General features: G+C 42.4%; 1 protein-coding gene and 1 long non-coding RNA gene across 8 annotated transcripts in view; both read right to left on the bottom strand.

Moving 5' to 3' along the window:
* The window catches only part of PTPRT (protein tyrosine phosphatase receptor type T), a 465,535-nt gene that overhangs the window by 198,585 nt on the left and 246,353 nt on the right, over positions 1–20,597 (bottom strand). The window lies entirely within an intron of this gene.
* Positions 1–20,597, bottom strand: part of LOC146765706 (uncharacterized) — a 49,835-nt gene that overhangs the window by 17,708 nt on the left and 11,530 nt on the right. Inside the window, exon 2 of the long non-coding RNA XR_014949626.1 lies at positions 1–20,597. This exon is cut by the window's left edge and continues 17,708 nt beyond it. This is a non-coding gene — a long non-coding RNA (uncharacterized LOC146765706).

Raw genomic sequence — 20,597 nt, 5'->3', positions numbered from 1 at the left:
GTGGGTTTTTATGTCACTGACAACCTGCAGTGCCTGTGACATCGACATCCAGCTCCATGGTGATGGACATCCATGGTGGGATATTCCTCTTTCTTTCTCCCCACTAAGCAAAGCCATGCCCACATCTCCTCCTGCACATTAACAGAAATCAGGAGCCCAGAGGACTTATGTCCTGGCTTGTAAGATAAGCATGGATTCTATTTGCCATCTGTTGGAGGTTGGGCAGTTTTCTTATCTCTTCAAGAACAATGTCTCCCTGGGGGAGAATCTTCTGTTAATAGACCATTGAATGACTCACTGCATGACTGGTAAAGTTCCATCATCCCATGGTGAGATGCTCCACCCAGAGGGAGGAGCCAAGCACCCCTACCTGCAGAAAATCAGCATTTTTGGGACACCAGGGCAGCCCCTTTGCTGGATTCCCAGAGGAGCAGCTTATTCTCTGCTGGATCCCCAGAGGAAGACCAGGCCCATCTACTCCATCCCCAGACCTTCAGAGAAAACTCCTCCCTTCTACAGATCCCCACTCCAGCAGCATTTCATCTGCCCCTCCAGGAGGAGCAGCCACCATTTCACTGGACTATTACCAACACCCTGACTCCTCAGGGTGTCAGGTTTCTGACTCTATCACTAGTTTTGTTTGTTCTAATAACCTTTTTATTATTATTATTTTTATTTAGTTTTTCTCCTAGTAAATAACTGTTATTCCCATTCCCATATCTTTGCCTGAAAGCCTTTTAATTTTGAAATTGTGGTAATTCGGAGGGAGGGGGTTTACCTTTTCCATTTCACAGGAGGCTCTTGCCTTCCTTCACAAACTCCTGTCTTTTCAATCCAAGACAATTTAGCAGCTGGTAAGCACCACTACTATGTGTTTAATCCTGAACTATTTGTTATCTATTGCACACCCTCTACTTAGGAATAGTGTCATTTAATACTTGATTAAAAATGTTGTATTACCAAGACCAATAAATATAATTCAACCAACCAAACCAATTTGGTTTTCAAATCATCATCACCCAGTACCAGTTTTGGAATGAAAGCAACTGGTTTCTTCATTTCTCAGCAGGAAGGCTGCTGGATGAGCCCCCAAACTTTTAAAAATAGGCTGTTTAAGGAAAAAAGGTTTATAGTTCAGCAAAACTGCTGTTTTGGAATGGAAATGTAGAATTCTACAGAAAAAGCAGATTTTTAGTACTGCACATCCTTTTATCTTTGGGTGGCATCAAAATCAATAGTAAGGTGCCCGCTATAGAGGATACATCCAGGAGTTGAAAAATTTCAATTTATGGGCAAGCTGATATACTGAAAGAAATGCTTTGATTTTCCTTGGGCTGATCTTTGAAGTTTATGCCACTGCAGGCTCCATTTGCTGTTCTTACATCTTCAAAGGCATCTAAAAAAACATCTCCAGCCACACTTTCCTCTAACAAGTTATTTGTAGAGGGAAAAGAAAAAAAAAGACAATGAAGGCATGAACAACGAAAGTACATTCAAAAATATTTTTCCCAGTCTTTGAGGAAGGAGAAAGGAAAACAAAGCAAAGCTCTTAGTTTCCAAGCTGTGGCCACCTTCCTACCTCTGAGCACCACCAGGCTGGTGTGTTATTCCTGCCTGGATTCTCTGCAGCAATACTTTCATTTCAACCTTGTTGTCACATAAGAGATGCCACAATATCAAACAGAATTTTTATAGACACAAACACCGCTCTTGCCAGCAGCTGCAGCCATAAAATACAAATATTCTGCTTGCTCCTTATTGTTTTAAATACACAGGGAGCGAAACCAAAGTTTGAGTCCATTCATTCTAACATTATCAGGACAAGAGCAGGAAGCTCAATTAGATTTTGGGCTGAGCAGACAGATATCTAATGTTGTCTGCAGCAGCACAGCAAAAAGTAAAACATAAACCAGTCCAAGTCAATAAGGAATATGTCTTTGCTGTGCTCCTGGCCATTGATGTTTGAAGGCACTTTGCAGAAGAAAGCTCAGATATCTCCTAATTAGTCACAATGGGTAAACTGAATATTTACCTGTTGGCTAGCCTTGGCTTTATAAAATATTTACAGCTACACACACAGCCCAAAGAATAAAATATTTTCTTTTCTTTTGCAATTTTCTACTTCACAGTGCTTACTCTAATGTTAAAAACGTGTGGATTTTGCTCAGAAGTCACTTTAAATCTAAAAGAGCTACTTGAAACCATGCTACTGGCTCCTTCTGAAACACTGGCTACTGAATGATTCTGCTTTCATTTTCCAAGGAAAAAAATGTCTTGCAGGTACACAGCAATCTCATTTCTGATATGGGAGAGGTGCAGGGAGAAATGATTTATGTGACTTTAATGTGATGTGAGGCAAGCATGAGATATTATTAAGATATGGTCAATAGCACAAGGACATTTAAGAGCTCTTATGTTTGAACACCTTTGTGGTGTTTCAATGCAACAGCTTCAAAAATTAGTTTTTAAAATAGGATCAAATGATTTGAAATATCTTGGAGTAAAATACATCTCATCTAACACGTTCCTGATGAAGTACAATCAAAAGAGAACACCAAAATACATCAGTATGGCTGTGCTACAATGACATGGGCAGATAAGAGGCCCCTCTCTGAGTGCCCACTTTCCCATCAAATCATTTGTTTCCTCCCCTTTATTTCTTCCTTTCTTATGTATCTCTTTTAGAGCATCAAATCAGCTGTAAGATACCACTGACATTTCTTTTTATTGTAACTCTAAAGAAACTCAAACATTAGCTGCATTTGTGGTAAAGAGAACTGGAAAAGGTCAGATAGCTAAAAAAAAAAAAAAAAAAAGAAGTGCTTTTTCTACTAAATGCCCAAAAGAGAGGAGGTTTTTTTGGTCATTTCACAGAGCAGTTGAAGAAACAAACCATCTGATGGTGAAATATTTCACAGAAAAGATCACTGAAAATGCAATTCCTTCCACACAGTGCAGATCATGAACTTGGATGGTGTTTCTAACACATTTTCTGGGGTTTATGCAATAACAGGTAAAATAATACCTCATGGACTGAGGTAACTGAGAGCCCAGACAGACACAGTTTGTGGCCTCCAAAAATAACCAGTGTTCTTCTCCACAAAAAATAACGGTGTGCTTAAATGGGACCTTCCACCTGTGCAGTCAGAGCCTTTTGGGATTTGAATTGTTCCCTGTGCCCAGCTCTGCCTGGCTGCAGTCACCTGGAATTCCAGTCACTGTTCTACAGTGACTTTACAGTGACTTTACAGTGAGTAAAGAGCACAGGTAAAATTACTGAGGCTAGTCACAAAAAAAGAAATAAAGTCACCTCTGTGTGACACTACAGAGCCTGGAGCCTGCCCTTCCCTCATTTCACATTCTGTATCCTCGATGACTTCACTCCCTCCATGAAACACAGGAGCACAGTGACAGCAGCTCTTCCCTGGTGTGCAAATACCATTCAGGGGACATTTTTCCCCTGTCATTTTCTGCTGCTGAAACATTTCTGCTCTACTTCAGAACTGCTTATGCTCCCAGGACTGTGATATATTGTGATTTTCTTTTTGCAGGAAAGTTGTCACCACTTTTATTCCCTTTTCAAATTGAATTTTGTATTGATTAAAGGTCCAGGCAGACTGTTTAGTTATCCCTTATGAGAAAGTATCCCACAAAATATTTAATTTTCTATTACATTCTATATGTAGTGTTTTCATACCATTGTATAGAACCTAACACTTAATTTTATTCCTGCTATAGAATTTTATAGGGAGGTCTTAAAAATCTTTAGGAGTAGGCATAATTCTTTATTAATTTCTACTGGTTTTTAAAGTAATTCCTGCAGGACCTCTTTGCTTTCATTCTTCATAAATTCTTCAAATCTAGTTCACAGAGGTTGTCTGAGCACGTGCAGAGGATACAGAGCACAGTAACTTTGGCTTTTGTTTCCACTCTGAGGTGGAACAATTTGAGTTCAGCTGCCCGGGGTCACTCAATTATTTCTCTATTTACAAACAGGAGCCAGTGCTGGTGTTCAGCTCCAGCTTCTTCACCCACCACAAAGATATGTGAAATGAGCTCTTCTTTTCAAAACAAATATTATCTTTCCACCAAGAGACTCGAGATGATGCTTCCCATCAACAAGGGCTGAATAAACATTAATGAGTCAAGAAACAGAGACCAGACCCTGGCACAGGTGCCCAGAGCAGCTGTGGCTGCCCCTGGATCCCTGGCAGTGCCCAAGGCCAGGCTGGATGGAGCTTTGAGGTCCTTTCCATGCTGTGGTTCTCCAACCTTTTCATGCCAGTTATTTTACCCCATGCTCAGAAAAAGTTCTGTTGTTCTTGTGCGTGGTGCATTGAATTTTGTCCCCTTTGAGTCCTCTGAAAAATTGTATTTGTCACCCTACATCTTCTTTTTATGAATACTGTGATCACAAGCTACCAACTGTCATGACAAATAACAGTTTTAAACCAGGATTAGTGGGAGCAAAGGAAAACAAGGGGTTAGTGAGCAGAGCTCATCTTACCATTTAAAATTTCCAAATCCAATCACCAGATTTACATACACTCAAAAAGTATACAAAGTGCTCAGTTTATGTTTAGGAAGCAAAAGACCCTTCAGCCAAAACAAATCATTTAGTATTTATGAAATTTGTTGAGGGGCCACAAGCACAGCAAGGAAGGGCCAAAGCTGTCAAACAATGAATTTGCATTAAATTCTTTTCCCAGTGCAAATTCCTTTGAAAGCAGTTGATGTGCCCCTTTCAGTTATGTATGGTTTGAAATGCAACTACCAGAAGAAACCTAATATTTGATATAGACACTGACCACAATGGGTTACATAATTCAATATACCACTCTAGGGGAGAAGGGAAACCTTGCTGAAAATTCAGCAATCACTTCAAGGGATGGTTGGGGAAGATTAGCAGTAACACTGACCCACAGAGACAATTAAATACCTATTAAATTATACTTATTGTTAAATTAAATACCTATTATTAAATTAAATAAATGCTTAATGGAGGATTTTAAAGTGCAGTCCAGTTGGACTCTTCCATCAAAACACAGTCAACTTCAGCCACCCCCAGAATGAAGGAAAATGTGTTGCTAAATTTAATTTTACTAATGATCTTCAGGTACAAAGACAGAATGGTGCTGAAAGGGTGGTGAGCACCCACCACCCACTGCCATCAGCAGCTCCCTGCCAGCACAGACACTCCTCAAACACCTTTGTCATGGGTGACAGGCTGATTTTCTGTACTGCAGGACTGGCCTGAAACCCAGTGCACAGAAAGAGGAGAGCCTGACAATACAGGAGGGGAGAAGGCAGCCCAGCATCACAGCAGTGGCCTGGGGGCAGACACAAAGTCTTTTCAAGCACTTCTCCAAGATATTTCTCAAGTATTTCACGCTTCCAGAAGCCTCTATAAAATGCAGGCAATGCTTTCACTATATTGTTGTGGTCACTGACATAAAATGTGGTCTGGAAACACCTGAGAGTGTTTTATTGTATGCCCTTAATAGAGAGTAGCCTGAAGGTTCCCAGGCTTAATAGTGAAAAAGACCCCTGCTGTTTCCCAGACTTGTTTTTCTGTGGATTGCCATTACCATCAGCCCCATCCCTGCACTATATTAATGCTGCAGAGTTGTACATTTGCCTGTACTGACACATACATTTTATCCTTCTGCCACTTTTTTCATCCTCTTTCACCTACCTACATATCATCTACCACTGTGTTTGTTTTCCATTTAAATCCCCATCCTGAATCTCAAAGAGCAACCATGGATTCAGGGTCACTGATCCGGGATCATTCAGGATTTCCTTTTTAAGAAAGATAATTAGCTGCTATTCTGTGTCTGGTTATGACAAAACAGATGCTGCTTTGTTGTTAAATATTGCTGTTAAAAGGATTCTTATATTCTGCTCTGCATCCTCTGTGGCCTGAGATGCAAATATGGCCTAATTCTTTAAGCTGTGTGCATATGGGGACTTAAAAAAGGCAAAGTGCTGTTCATGGAATTATGTGCTAAAAGTTACAAGTGCTAAAAAACACCCTAAAAAGGGTTTCTGCAGGTCCATGCAGACAGGCAGGGCATGATGTGGGAGGAAGGAGAGCCAGGGGCACAACTCCTCACCAGCAGACCTGCCTGGATGTGCACTCCTGTTTGCCTGATGCCCAAGTTTCCCTCAAAGCTTTGGAAATTAATACTTTATACACAGAACATACACACACACTTCCATCAACAGAGCATCCACAGAAATGAATCAAAATTCAAAATACATGAGTGTCAAATTATATATTGGTTATATTACCCAAGTCTCTTCCAGGAACCAAAACATGGGTTTTGTGCAATTCATTTTATCACTGAGCAATATTCCCTGAACCAAGCCAAGAGTCAGGTTTGTTCTGCCAGGATCATCTACATTTAAAACCTTTCAGGTTTTAGAACATGGAACACCAGCAAATCACAAAGTTATTCCAAATATATCAGGTCCCACTTACTCCATGCCATTGACCTTCATGTCTATAAAACCAAATTCTAAAGCCCACATGGTTGCCCTGTCTCTGTGTCTGCCTGGTTTCTCTCTCCTGTGACCCATGCTCCACAAGAATCCTGATTCCTTAGGTTGTGTGTCTTATTGTACATTAAATAAATCTCCAGACAACACCCAAGCACCTACATTTTTGTTTGGTTTAAAAGAAAAAAAAAAAAGGGAGCAATCTTGTTCCTGTCATGTTTGCTCTACGCTGAGCTACAAAAATCAAACCAAGGGCTGTGGTTGCCTCAGATTTTACTTTCTTCTGATCTGTGGAGGTGACAGGAGAAGCTTCAGTTGTGACTCTTGTGGAAACTGATGTCAGCAAAGCAGCAATTCCAGGCAAACCCCTCCTCTGCTCCGTGGGCTTCATTGGGATGCTCCAGCTTGCCCTGGATGCAGCTCTGCTGGAAAGCACCTGGGATTTCAGCCTCAGGAACCTGCTCCTCACAGACCTTCCTGCCAGTAAGTTCACACACAATCAGGGGCCTTTAAATCAAAATGCTATCAAGAGCATGGATCTCATTTCATGCGGGAGGTTATTTTTCTCAGCATCTGCAAACTTGAGTTGTTTCTTGTTTTGTTCTGTGGGTTGTTTTTAATTTTTCCTGATTGTTTGGGTTTTTTATATTTTACACTTTGGGGCACTTAGCTTGCTTTGGGCTTAGTTTGCATACATTTTCTTACAGACTGTTTAGTATTTCAAGAAGTAGATGTGTTACATTTTAAACAAACTCAAATTTATGACCAGGAACTTGTTGGTCTGAAACTTTTGGAAAGAATATCCTGCATTCACTATTGCAGGGGCCAAGATGTTGCAGCCTTGTCACTTAGCTGGACAGATTACTCTATGTACCTGGGTATTGAAAATAGGAGGAGAAAAAAATTCTTTCTCACAGTTTTGCTTGTGTAACTGCAGCACCAGGCACTGGCTAAAACATGTTCTTTCTAAACTGTAGCTTCTCCCAGACCAGATAAATATTACTTATTGTAGCCAACAATCCCTCAAAAATCAGCCTTAAATGCAAACCTGGTATTTGTCCTGTAGCCAATTCAGTTATCTTTTTATTCAGTTATCTTTATCAGACTGAAAATTAACTTCCCCAACTCTAAGTTTTTGATCTTTCCAAGTTTCAGTTGAAAATACCAGAATCCACGTAAAAGCACACTCATATAAATTATAAATTCTAAAAGTTAACCTCATAAATTAGGAATGTAACTCATTCTTTTCTCAATCTCAGACCATAAAAATTGAAGGAGTTCAATAAAGCAAAATTCACCTTTTCACCATGGCCTGATTCACAGTTTTCACTGAACATGACTCAGGGAAATGATTCAGTCTCAGAATCAGGCACCTTCCCCAGTCCAGGGAGAGCTGGGTGTGCTGCAGACACATTCCTGCAAATGGGACCTGCTGGTCACAGCTCCTTGTGCTCTGCTGCCTTTGCCCATGGAATTTTTAAGCCAAAGATGTGCAATTTCACACTTTAAATTGTTGCTGCTACCACCAGAAAGGGGCTGAGAAGCATCATAGGATGGTCTGGATTCAAAGGGACCTTAAAAATCATTCAGCCCCAACCCCTGCCCTGGGCAGGGACACCTTCCACCATCCCAGGGTGATGAAAGCCCCATCCAACCCAGCCTTGGACATTTCCAGGGATCCAGGAGCAGCCATGGATGAAGGCTTGGTAATGGTATTTAGAGAAGAGAGGTTTAAGTGGAGCATCTTGCAAAATAAATTACCATAAATAGAATGTTAGAGTGCTGAGAAACCCCCTGGGCTCTTTAAATTTGTACTTTTTTATTTCTGACTCCTCAACAGAAAATCACAGACTCGCTGTATCATTTAAATCTCTAACAAAGATCAAAGTTGGGTGCTGAGGAGCTCGTCTGCTTGATGAACTGATCAGCAGAATTGACTCGAGTTTTTGGGGTTTGAATAATGTAAGAAACAAAAGCAAAAGGCAACTAAAACCACAACTCTACAAGCACCTTGTGTGCACCTCCTTGTTCTGTTAATCTAAACCCAAACAGGGCACAGCTGAAGAGTTCCCTCCACAAAGCAGAAATTACTGTCAGCAGCAGAGCAATCCTTCCAGGGCTCTGCATATCTGCTTGTTTCAAGACCACTCTGCCTGTAATAATTATTAATTATTACTAATTTATAATACTAATTACTATTACTAATTATTCCAGCCTGCAGGACCTCTCTTTTCTCACATGAGACACAGCACAGCGACCTGAAGTCTGGTACAATGAATGATGTCTCCCACACCCCTTGGTCATGTCCAAGAGGCTGAGAAGATCTTCTTTCCAGCCACATTCCTTAATAAAACCTCTCTAACCAGGTCAATGCTAATATTTACAAGTGTAGCCACAAGATGTTGTCATTTGGAGAAGGAAGTGCCACTGCCATCCCCCCAGAGCTTTTGGGATGTACCTAATGAACACATCTTCACGTGTGTAACCACAGCTCACACTGTCCTGTCTGAGCCATGCAGGCAGAAAATTATATTTCAATATTATTAATTTCCTCTCATTCCTCTCCTGTTTACTCTGCAGTGACTGACAAACTTTGCCAGCAGCCATTCATAAACAGGACAAAATGAGATTTTATGGTTTCTCTCAAACCAAGAAATTCCCTGGAAGAAATATGAATGCAATGGAGAGCTGTTTGTATCAGGTGAGACACATCCACCTCCTCATCACTTCTCAGTCATTACCTGAGACAGCAGGAGTCTAAAGCAGAATGGAAGGAAAAACTCTCCACTGAAAGGGTTTTGAGGCATTGCAACAGGCTGAGCAGGGAAGTAGTGAAATCACCAAATCACCATCCCTGAAAGCATTCAGAAAACACACAAAGGTGGTGCTTAGAGACTAAATGTGGTGCTTAGAGACATGGATTAGTGATGGGCTTTGCAGTGTGGGTCAAGGGCTGGGCTTGTTCTCTGAGCTCTTTTCCAACCTTACTAATTTTATGATTCTATGCTCATAAGAATTTTAAATAATAGAAGGTACTGACCACTAAAAATTACCAACTGACATGGATATGAACTCTGAATAATCAAAAATTCTCCCTGTCAGGGCTTGAATTTTAGGGTTTTTTTCTTATTATTTTAAGCTCCTAAAACCATAATAGGAGATGCCAAAAGCTCTGCCTGCACATGAGCTGAGAAAGGTGCATGAAGGCCTTTTTCCTTTTCAAGCTGCAGTGTGAACAGCCACAAAGAGCATAAAGGAGGAAACAGCTCAGTCTGTAATTTTAATTCACAAATATCTTGTGAGTGCCATTGCAGAATCCCCAAGCAGTTCAGAAGAGTGAGATTACAAAGCAATGCTAATATGTATCAGGACATCATCCATATGGATAAGGACATAAAGACACTGCAGGATGGAAAAGCCAACATACATTTTTCACACCAGCCCATCAATACAAACTGGTCTTCACTCAGGGCTCCTTTGCAAATGGAGCTGTAATGTTGGGCCATAGCAGAAAAATGCATTTTTGCCCAGCAGTTTGCACCACAAAGAGCTTTATTAAAGATTCCTGTTGAACAAGAAGACAATAACCTGTAATATTCCCACTTTTTATCAGGCTCTTACTGAACCAATGGGCAGAAAAACGTGCCCAGCACAAGCTGGGGTAGCAAACAAGGAACCTCATTGATTGCAGGGACACAAGGACTCCGGCTACTGCAACAATGCACTGAAAATCATTGAGGTTATAACAAAGCCAGTGGAATAATGGCAAAATTGCACTTTACATTTCCAATGAGAGCCTGCTGCTGCCTGCTCTGGACAGACAGCTCTGCATGTCCAGTGTGCTGGGCACCAGACAGAGCCCTGAGCAGCAGATGGAGCAATTAGCTCCCTGCCCCACAATATTGCTGGGTTCTGAGCCCGGGGTGCCAGGGAGGATAATTGCTTCCCCAGCTCTCCCAGAATCTGCTGCATTGTTTACTGACAAACTCTCTTCTCTCTCAAAACATGAAAGCCCAGTGCAGGGAAGCATTTGTGTACCTCTGCAAATGTAGCTAAGCACAAAAATTCATTCCCAGTGTGACATCCAGCACTTTTGAGGCGAGTCCTGAGCCATTCTGGCCAATACAAAACACAGTTGTGTGAGATATTCCTAGAGGTTGTATTTTTGTGTGCTAAAACAGAGATGTTAAGAGATGTTTCCACCTCATTTTCACCAAAATTATGGGTCATTATATAATGTTCCTGGAGTAAAACATTTGCTAGGTCTTAGTCTCTCAGTGGCCATATTTCAGTAGAAAGCAATTTAATTTGTATTTGGCTTTGTGGAATGTAGATCAAATCTTGGCTATAAAATGATAATTAAGCATTTGGAATTAATTGCTATTATGGCCTTGACATTTAAACTTGTCAGTTTTCCATTAAAGACTGTTACAGCTGCTTCAGCCTCTCTGTCCTTATTTATCTCTTCTCTACCACATTTTTTTCTAAAATTAAAGCAAAACATTTACAAGCACATCACAACCTACACATTCTCCCAGATATCACTGCACACAGCTTGCTGCAGCACTGAACCTACTCTGGTTTAAGATCCTTCCGCGCTAAGAACAACAGATTTTAAAACACCAGGTCACTCCCAGTGAATCCAACCCTCTCAAAACAAACCTTTAGGGACCACAAACCCAGGTTAAAAGTGAGGGACTGCTTGAGGCAGTTTCAGGGGTGTTAGCCCACTCCCAGTGAGCAGCCTGCACTCCATGTGATGCATTGCTCTCGGAGGAGGGCTCAGCAGCCTGCCAGTGTCTCCTGATGGGAGCACCTTTAGCTGCTGCTGCCTGCACTGCTCAGCCAGGCTGTTCTCTCAGCACACAGCAGCCTTTGCCCCTGCCTGCTCTGACAAGCCAGGGACGATTAGTGAGGCACAGCAGGGACAGTTTATTTCCCCAGACTTTTTATTCTGGGTGGCTCAATTTTGCTGCTTTGCAGCATCGTAGTGAGCAGAGAATGCCAGAATGGTTTGGGTTGTAAGGAACCTTACAGATAATCTCACTCCCCCCCTGCCATGGGCAAGGACACCTTCCACCATTCCAGGCTGCTCCAAGCCCTGTCCAACCTGGCCTGGGACACTGCCAGGGATCCAGGGGCAGCCACAGCTGCTCTGGGCACCTGTGCCAGGGCCTGCCCACCCTCACAGTCAAGAATTTCTAGCATCTAATCTAAATCTCCCCTCTGTCAGCTTGAAGCCATTCCTCCTTGTCCTGTCACTATCTGCCCATGTACAACTTGCTCTCCATCTTTTCAAAAGCTCCCTTTAGGCACTGGAAGTGGCTCTAAGATGTCTCCAGAGCCCTCCCCAAGCAGAACAACCCCAAGTCTCTCTGCCTGTCTTTCCAGGAAAGGTGCATTACCTATAATGCATTATATGATTTGAAATTATTTATGTGATGCCCCAGAATTTACTAAAAGCCATCCTTGCAGATTTTCACCTCAAACTTACATGGGATCTAATCACATGAACCTGACTCAAACAGAACTCCATGGGCTTGGACAGATCCCTGTTCATGCCAAATTTCTGCTCAGGAAAATCCACTGAAGGAGTGACACACAGAAAGAAACAGCAATACTTTACATCAAATAACATATTTTCCATATACCATGTTGCACCTGTTGCTATTTCTCCCTAGTGAAACTGCTCCCTTGTACCCCACCTCATCTGTCCTTTCATCACCAGGTGAATCCCAGCCTCTGTCCAATGTTCATTCGCTGCTGAAATTTCAAGTTTTTTTACTTTTCCAGACCTGAAGCTCTGTCAAGCACAGCTTGGTCATGTAAGTGTTGGATTTTTTTTCTTTTTTTCTTAATGGAGCAGGATATACTACAGGAAAAAGAGAAGTCAAAACCAGCTGCTCCTAGATCTGCAATGCCTAAAACCATGCACACATCACTGCTACTAGTCCAAACTGTCTCCAGAGAAACAGCTCTGTCAGGCCTATGGGCTGTCAAAAACATCATTTTCTGCAGGATCTGCACAGCTACAGGCAGAAAATAGGGCATTATTTATAGTAAGTGGCAAACCATTACTAATTCATTTACATTGACTGTGAAAACAAAACAAGCTATGATGTTCAGAGGACTGAGCAGCTCAGTTCTGGTGCAGTTTGGCATGAAGTACCCCGGAAATCTTTGACAAATTTACACTCTGTGAGAATGGTTTTCTAGGATGTGTACAACAGCAGGATGTTAGTGGCAGAGGGATGTGCTGGTACTATTGCTTTACTGCTTTTTCAGATTCTTCTTCATTGCAGGGCCCATGCCTGAAGTAGTGAAACTTGTTGCAATTCTTCCCGATAAAAGACAGAAATACCAGCACTATTTTGAGAGTCAGCCAAAATCCTACTCATCACAGTACTATGTGTCTTCTGCTTCAGAACTGCAGCATCCAGTTTTCCCTGTCAAGTTACAGAGGTGTTTATCTGGAAGAATAACATGGTTATTTATGGTTTTTTTTCCATACTACCACTTTCTCCTACAGAATTCCTGGGAAGGAAAGTGGAGCGTGGATAATCAACCATTACAAGGCGCTGGTCAGGCACAGCCCCAGGCAGGGCAAAGCACAGGACACACAGGTACACTGTGTCTCTGTGGGAACTGGAAAAACTGAAATTTCCAGAGATACTGAAGAGTTTGATTTGGAGCCGTGGAAGAAGGTTAGATTGATGTAAAAATAAAGTACACATAAAAGAAAAAAAGAAAATAAAATACACATTAAGTAGAAAAATCATAAAGTTACGTTTCTGTAGTTGTAAGTCGGAATATACCTTAAGTGACAAACTGCATTGATAAGGTGGTGAAGGGTTTATCATGTAGAGGTGCAATTGTATAAAGCAAACTAAGAGTTTAGAAGTTATAACAGAGCCATATGTGTGCCTGTGAGACACAAGCCTATTGGACAAAAGTATCCACAGTGCAGCAAAATTCAGTATAGGTGATAGTCAGAACAGCAAAATAAACCTTGTGGCATCTGTTTATTGGGTTAGAAAGTTCTGTATTGCCTTGTGATGAAGAACTTGTGGCTACTCTTGAGCTATGGACAAATGCTTGCTCTCATAAATCTCACAGCCCCTGAGACTGATGTTTATCTGAACAATAAATCATTCTTAGCCCAAAAATAGTCCCATCCCTTCATTACTAGCAGAGACAATGGTATGTCTCCAGTGCCTCAGTCCTTGTGGTCCTGGGCCTTTCCATGGCTCAACTCTGCCCAAAACGTGCTCCAGCCAGCCCAAGCCCTGACTCAAGCTGCTGCAACCCACCAGGAGTTTGAGAAGGTCCTGATGGCAAGTTCATGGCTTCTTTATCAAAGTGCTGTAGAATTTCACTGCAGAGGTATTGGAGGGAGAATTTCATCACTTCCCCTTCCAGCTGGTCGCTAAGACTTTTCCTTTGTCTTGCCCTTTTTTTTTCTTCTTTTTTGTTTTCTTTGAGGTTTTGGTCTTCTGGTTCCTCCCTTCCCTCAATAATTTTAATTACCATCAGCAACAGATACATTAAATCTTCCTGCATGTAAATCTGGCCCAACATCCTCTGTGCAACAATATTACTGAAATCAGGAAGGGAACGAGCTCCAAAACAGTGTCCATTGGAAGAACAGTACAAGTGCTGAATGCACCCAGGTCTCTGGGAGCAGGAGTTGCAATTTACCCTGTCAAGGACTACAGGATGGCAAAGTTTTACAGCAAACTCAACTGGCTTACCCTGTTCTCAGCAGTCACCACTCATTTGAAACACTCCCTCAAGTCCAGGAGCTCAAATTTCCTCAAAAGTGATGCATGCTCTCAATTACAACAAGAGGCTGGTGCCTCCTGCACGGCTGCTCTGTAATGATGACTCTAATGATGGCTGGCCTCTGCAGGGCTGCTCAGGGTCAGTGGGCTGCTGCTCTCCTGCACATCAGTCATGATGATTTCAGGTGTGAAATACAAGGCTAATGAATCCTGGGCTAGGTGCTGTCTACCTGCCTGCTCAGCAAAACTGATATTAGCCCATTAGAGATTTTTCTTTCCTAATGGCAACATTAGGAGATTGTGCAAGGTGACTGAAAAACCAAGTGGCTGGGGATACTTTCCCCCTATTATTATTTTTCACATCACTCTGCAGAGCTTTAAGTACCTGATAAAACTTAACAAATAGTTTCTGAGGCCAGGATATACTTTAATTATTCATTCCTATGAACGTTTCCTGCAATGGATACAAACCCATGTCTTAAATGTTTTTTTGTGGTAGGGATTCCTTTATTTTATTAATCTTTTATTAGCTCTCATTCTCAGTCATCCACTTTGATTTAAGGTACACCTTTCCTCTCCACCGACAAGGCAGCATGAAGCAAGTATATCAAAGCTAAGGAGTTATTTACTTGAAAAATGCCAGCTTTGAAGATCTCTTATTTTCCCTTAAATAGAATCTTTCAAAAATCCAGTGTATGCAGGTCCCCATTGAGAAAAAGGGCCTCACTCCTCATACAGCTGCTCCTCGGTTGTGTGGGACCCACCTGGGAGCTCAGGCAGTTCACAAAGGCTGCACAATAGAGTTAATAAAAAATGTGCTTCCCTCCGAGTTCAAATTGCACAGGGAAGGTTCATGAAGAACAGCCTAGAGAAGTATTTGCATGAATATCTCTGGAGCAGTTCTTTCTGCAGGATATCCCTGGGAACAGCAATCCCCAAACAGGATGACCAAAAAGTCTTGTTTTTTATCCCATTTCTCCTCATTCCCTGGCTAAGAATCCTTGATTTATTCTGCAGCTCTTTCCCTCATCACTCCCCCTCCAATGCACACCAACAGCTGATATTGCAACATGAAAAATCAAGGATGAAGGAACTCAGACTCCTGGACAGAAGAATGAGGTTTTCAAGTATGAGGAACAACAAATTAAAGATTCCTGTTGAACAAAAAGACAATAACCTGTGATATACCCCACTAAAGGCTGTGACAAATGAGTAAAATCAGTCACTGAATTCAGGTTGGAGGAGATATTTCCAACTCATCTGACTCAACTCCCTACCAAAAGCACAGCCAACTTCTAAGTTACATTCAATTCTGAAACTCAAACAGATCCATTTTTTTTTTCTCTAGTTGTCTCATTACACATCTCCAAAATTATGTGGCTCCTTCCTCCTTTTCACAACCATCACCCTCCTCACTTCCCTCGGGACCTCACACCCCAGTAGCCAAAGCTGCCACCAACCTCCAGGGTCCAAAGTGCTCAGGAGCAGCAGCTCCAGCTGAGAATCCCCTTTTGGGGTCGCTCAGCACCTGCAGCACCTGCAATGATTCTTGCTGCACTCCAAAACCTCCTGGCGTGCTTGGATCCTGCCGTGCTGCCCTACCAGCAGTGGTGATTCATTTTCTGCATGGAAATAGCTTTTCCAAGAAGCTCCAGTCACTCACAGGCCTCCAGGAGACCCCAAAAACAGCCTTCACACCTGCCAGTCCCAGCCCAGCGTTATCCCATGACCTGAAACCAGCTAGAGACAGACCTTCCTCCTCATTTGTGCTGTGCTAGCACAGAAATGTAACATACACTGTTTTCTTTCACAGGCGTGTGGGGGGAGGAGGGGGGAAGATGGCCTTTTTGTTTTACTCCCCAAGAAACCGAGAGAATCCAAGTTGAGCATATGGTGCTCATGATTTTGGAGAGGGGGAATCTCTCAACACCCTCCTCATTCCTTGATGTCAGTGAGATTGCCAGATTCTCCCTGTTCCCATTCACACCAGTTGTATTTTTTATTTAACTTTTTTTTTTTTAAGACCTGAAATTGCCTGTATGAAGTTTTGACAAGCTTGACAGCATCATGTGTCTTCCAAAGCTTTCCAGCACAAGCAAGAAAAAAATAATACAAAAATGGAAGCAGACTATTATTTTGTGACTCACTAAGGAGCAATTTGTATGCAACTCTGCACAGTGGTTTGGCCAACTCATCAAACTTTTATGCCAAAGGAAAACTCTCAGGACTCTGACCTTCTGCTCTGCAAAAAGTAGGGAGGGTTCTTGACTCACTTTTTGACAGCCCTCCCTTGGAAATTGAAAGAACTGCCTTGCAAATAGAATTCAATTCCGAAGGATGATAAAACACCATGGGAATTAAGAGATGCTTTATTTTTTTTTGTTTAAAATCTGATACTGGTCTGGATTGCAGCAGAGAGGTTGCTGTCTCTTGGGCTGCTCCCTTCACCACACAGAGGGCAGTTTGCAGCTGGAAACTTTGGAAAAAAGACTCATGGAATTAATACTGGAACCCTGTAAGTTGTTTTACACAGACAGGTTTTCCATGCTCAGTGGCCAGCAGGGTGATTTAGAATTTTCTCAATCAGCACAGCTCTCAGAAATGTGGAAGTGCCAGGTCAAACACACGACCAACCTTGAGTTCATGACACCACGCTCAGGTGGAATCATGGAATAGTTTGGGTTGGAAGGGACCTTAAAGATCACCTTGTTCCACCCCATGCCATGGCAGGGACACCTTCCACCATCTCAATTACTCCAAGCCTGTCCAGCCTGGCCTTGGGCACTGCCAGGGATCCAGGGGCAGCCACAGCTGCTCTGGGCACCTGTGCCAGGGCCTGCCCACCCTGCCAGGAAATAATTTCTTTCTTATATCTATCCTAAATTTCTGCTCTTTCAGTTTGAAATCAAGGTACATCCATTCAATATCAAGTCCCGGAACTGCAAATTATTCTTGCCAGATGAGTGAAAGCATTAGGAAGACAGAGATAAGAAACCTCTCCAGGAAATATGTAGATTAACTGATACTAAACAGAGAATCAGGCAACTCATCGAGAACTCAAAGCATCCTTCCACTTCATTCCCTTCCCTTTAACTTCTCTCTTTAACAATACACTCAGTAATTAAGAGTCTATCACCAATCAACTCACCTAAGCACACGGTGTGTATTCCAGGTGCTGAATTCTGCTTTCACATAGGGGCCAATAAGACTTTAGTACCCTGGGCCAGAATTTATCTAGGGTTTATTCCAAAAAGTTTAATCTAAATTTTCAGCAAAGGTTACTTTCCAGGTAAGGTCACCTTTTCAGCATAACACAAAAAATTATTTCCTTAAAATAAAATTCAGAGGGTGAAATGGGAACTGACTGGCAGGATTTTCAGGTCCCTGCTGCCTGGGATGACAGCAGGGGTGTTGTCTCATGGCTGCTTCCTGATCCACATCAAATACAGCAGATCCATCCCACCCCAAAGGCAGCAAAGGCATCATCCCCGCTGCTGCACAATTTTACCCCCCTGGCCATCTGAACTGAGGAAAAACTTCCCATACATAGAAATACAAGCACTCAGCCCTCCCTGATGTGAGCACTCTGGAATATAGTAACTGAAAAACTTTTCTCTCTGAAATAAATAAGAAGTAATTAATAGCTAGTGAATCCTTGCAGATATCTATCCTAAATTAATTATTACCTTAACACACTGTAAAAGTGTTTATACTCCTCAGTGCTAAAGAAAGTAACCATCAAGCAAAGGAGTCTGTAAGCCCCACAAATCTTCCATGACTCGATGTGTTTAATAATGGTACCTCACTTCAATAAATAACACACAATAATGACTACACTAATATCGTAATTAATTTTTTGGTACCCATCTATCTGCCACTACATAAATGTAGAAGTGATTTTTTTTTCACAATTGCTATTTCTCCTCTTCTATTTAGAAACAAATGTAATTACTTCAGCTAGAGAAGACAGAATTACTTCTACAGCAGAGTCAAAACATGCATCAACACTCATTTTCTGTAATTATTTCACAAGCAGCTCTGCCTGGCATCTTTCTCAAATGAAAGGACTTTTCAAAAGGCCTTTGGCTACTTAATGACTAGCAGACAATTATGGGCACAATCAAAGAAAAAAATTAAGGAAAAAGGAAGAGGTTCTTGCCATTCATTTAACCTTTTTCTTTAGTGTCTGCTTTTAAACACCAAAGAATGTTAGAGAACAACACGAATGTCCTCACACCCTCCAGAAGGGCCAAAAATCATGGCTGGGATAGAAATAAATCCTCTCTGTATCCATGTTTCCCTCCCCAGCAATTCTATCAGAGCAAGAGTGTTGTAATTAGCCTTACATCTTGGAAATTGTCATTTATGAGGGTTATTGCCCAGACAAAAAAGCCCCACTCAGCTCCCACATCCCAGGATATCTAGCACAGCACCGAGTGCTCACAGCTAACCTGGCTGTGGAGTTCAGTAAGGTTTGGAGAATCAGGAGTGGTGTAGAGCACTGAGATGTGAGTAAAGCACTGCAGCAGGCAGGAGTCAGGGGTGGAGCAGGACTCTGGCAGCAGAGCCCAGGGGAAAAGCCCCACAGCTGGATTAGCTGGAGCTCTGCCTCTCCTGCACGCCAAGGAGCAGCAGAAGCTGAGGAGCAGAGGAACAGAAAAGACACACGGAGGAGACAGGCTGCTCCTGACAGCCAGATTTCTCTCCTCTCTCATCAGACTTAAGCCAAAATAAAATGTGACATGAGCATGACAAAAGGTTATTCCCCCTTCACAAGCTTCCTAAAGAAAGGAAGTGCAGGAAGTCCACACTCCCACACAAATTCATCACCCTCTGTCACCCAGAGCCTGACAACTCTCTTTTTATGAATTAAAAAGAGAACTATTTTAAATTCAAATAAGGTGGCACAGTTATTAAGTTATTTTTATCCTCTTGTGCTCTTCTAGGACAAACGTTGAGTCCCCTCACTTCCCAAGTAGATGCTTTTAATGCATGGAGGAGGAAATAGCACACTCAGCTTCTCACACCACTCACCTGAGTGATGCCAGAGTGCTCAGTGCCACAGAAGAAATATTAAACAACCACAGAATGACAATAACCTGTAGACAAGTGACAAGAAAGGAGCTGAGCAGTGCTAAACTCTCACAAGTAAAGAGCAAAGAAGTAACTTCAGGTTTAAGTAGTTTTAAACTCAGTTCTAGCAAGATTAGCATTGATTTTGTGGGGAGGGAAAAATTATTCTTCTAAAGATAAATCTGGAGAATCATGGACGGCTTGTAAAATGGTGTCAAACAGTTTGCCATAAATTTAAGGGATATTCAGTGCAGTCAGATCTCCAACCCAGGTACCTAAGCAGAACAGAAATGTGGATACTTCAAGAACTGAAGATGAATTTTAATGACTGAAGAGAAAATTGAGATGGGAAATTGCCTTTCAAATCTTCTTCCACAGCAGTTAATGCTTCAAACTGCCACCTACTACACAACGAAGCCTCATTTTGTCTCATCTTGTGATGGCAGAACCAGTAACTGAGAATCCATGTGAGAACCTGCACTGCATCAGAAATGTGATAATTACTGCTTGGCCCAGGAGTCACGCTGAAATTCACATTTGGCACAGGTTTTATTTATGTCTCTATTTTTAGAAGCTAGGCCAGGTTGCTTAATTTCCCTGAAATGACTTTCCCTATCCTGTGCAGGGATAGGGAGGAAGCTGCTCTGTTTTCTAACTAGGTTTTAGTGTCTGTTCGGTATTTAGGGTGAATAAATGCCACAACCTGCTGACCCTGCCGTGAATTACAGCCAAAGAGCCAGAAAAAGAACTCCGAGTTCAATGAAACACAATGCAAAGGGCTAAAGGTCCTCTGAGCAGCCTCTGGGCCAGAAAAGCCTGATCAATAAATAGCAGCAAAATGGCAATAAAATCATCACCACCTGATTTTGGGCCTAGAGGATTGGGACAGTCACTTGAGTGCATCTCTGCTTTTGCAGAGACTCTCTGCTGCTCCCTGCCCAGCTGCTCCTCGTGTTCCTCTGAGCAGAACCTCCCTAGACAGAGCACGTTGAGACTGAGCCCTGGCCCCACCCGGGTGTCCTGGTTCTGGATCAGCATCCAGCTGGGTCTGCTCTGCTCTGTGACCCACATGGACATCAGGCACCTGCCGTGGCCACCAGACACCTGCCAGGGCCACCAGACACCTGCCATGGACCTCCCTCACCTGCCAGGGCCACCAGACACCTACCATGACCCTTCTTCACCTGCCATGGCCACCTCACATGTCACGGCCACCAAAATCCTGCCATGGTCACCAAACAC

This window comes from Lonchura striata, chromosome 20 (genome assembly GCF_050655825.1).
Source record: "Lonchura striata isolate lonStrDom1 chromosome 20, ASM5065582v1, whole genome shotgun sequence".
NCBI lineage: Eukaryota > Metazoa > Chordata > Aves > Passeriformes > Estrildidae > Lonchura > Lonchura striata.
This window is presented reverse-complemented; position numbering and strand designations above follow the sequence as displayed.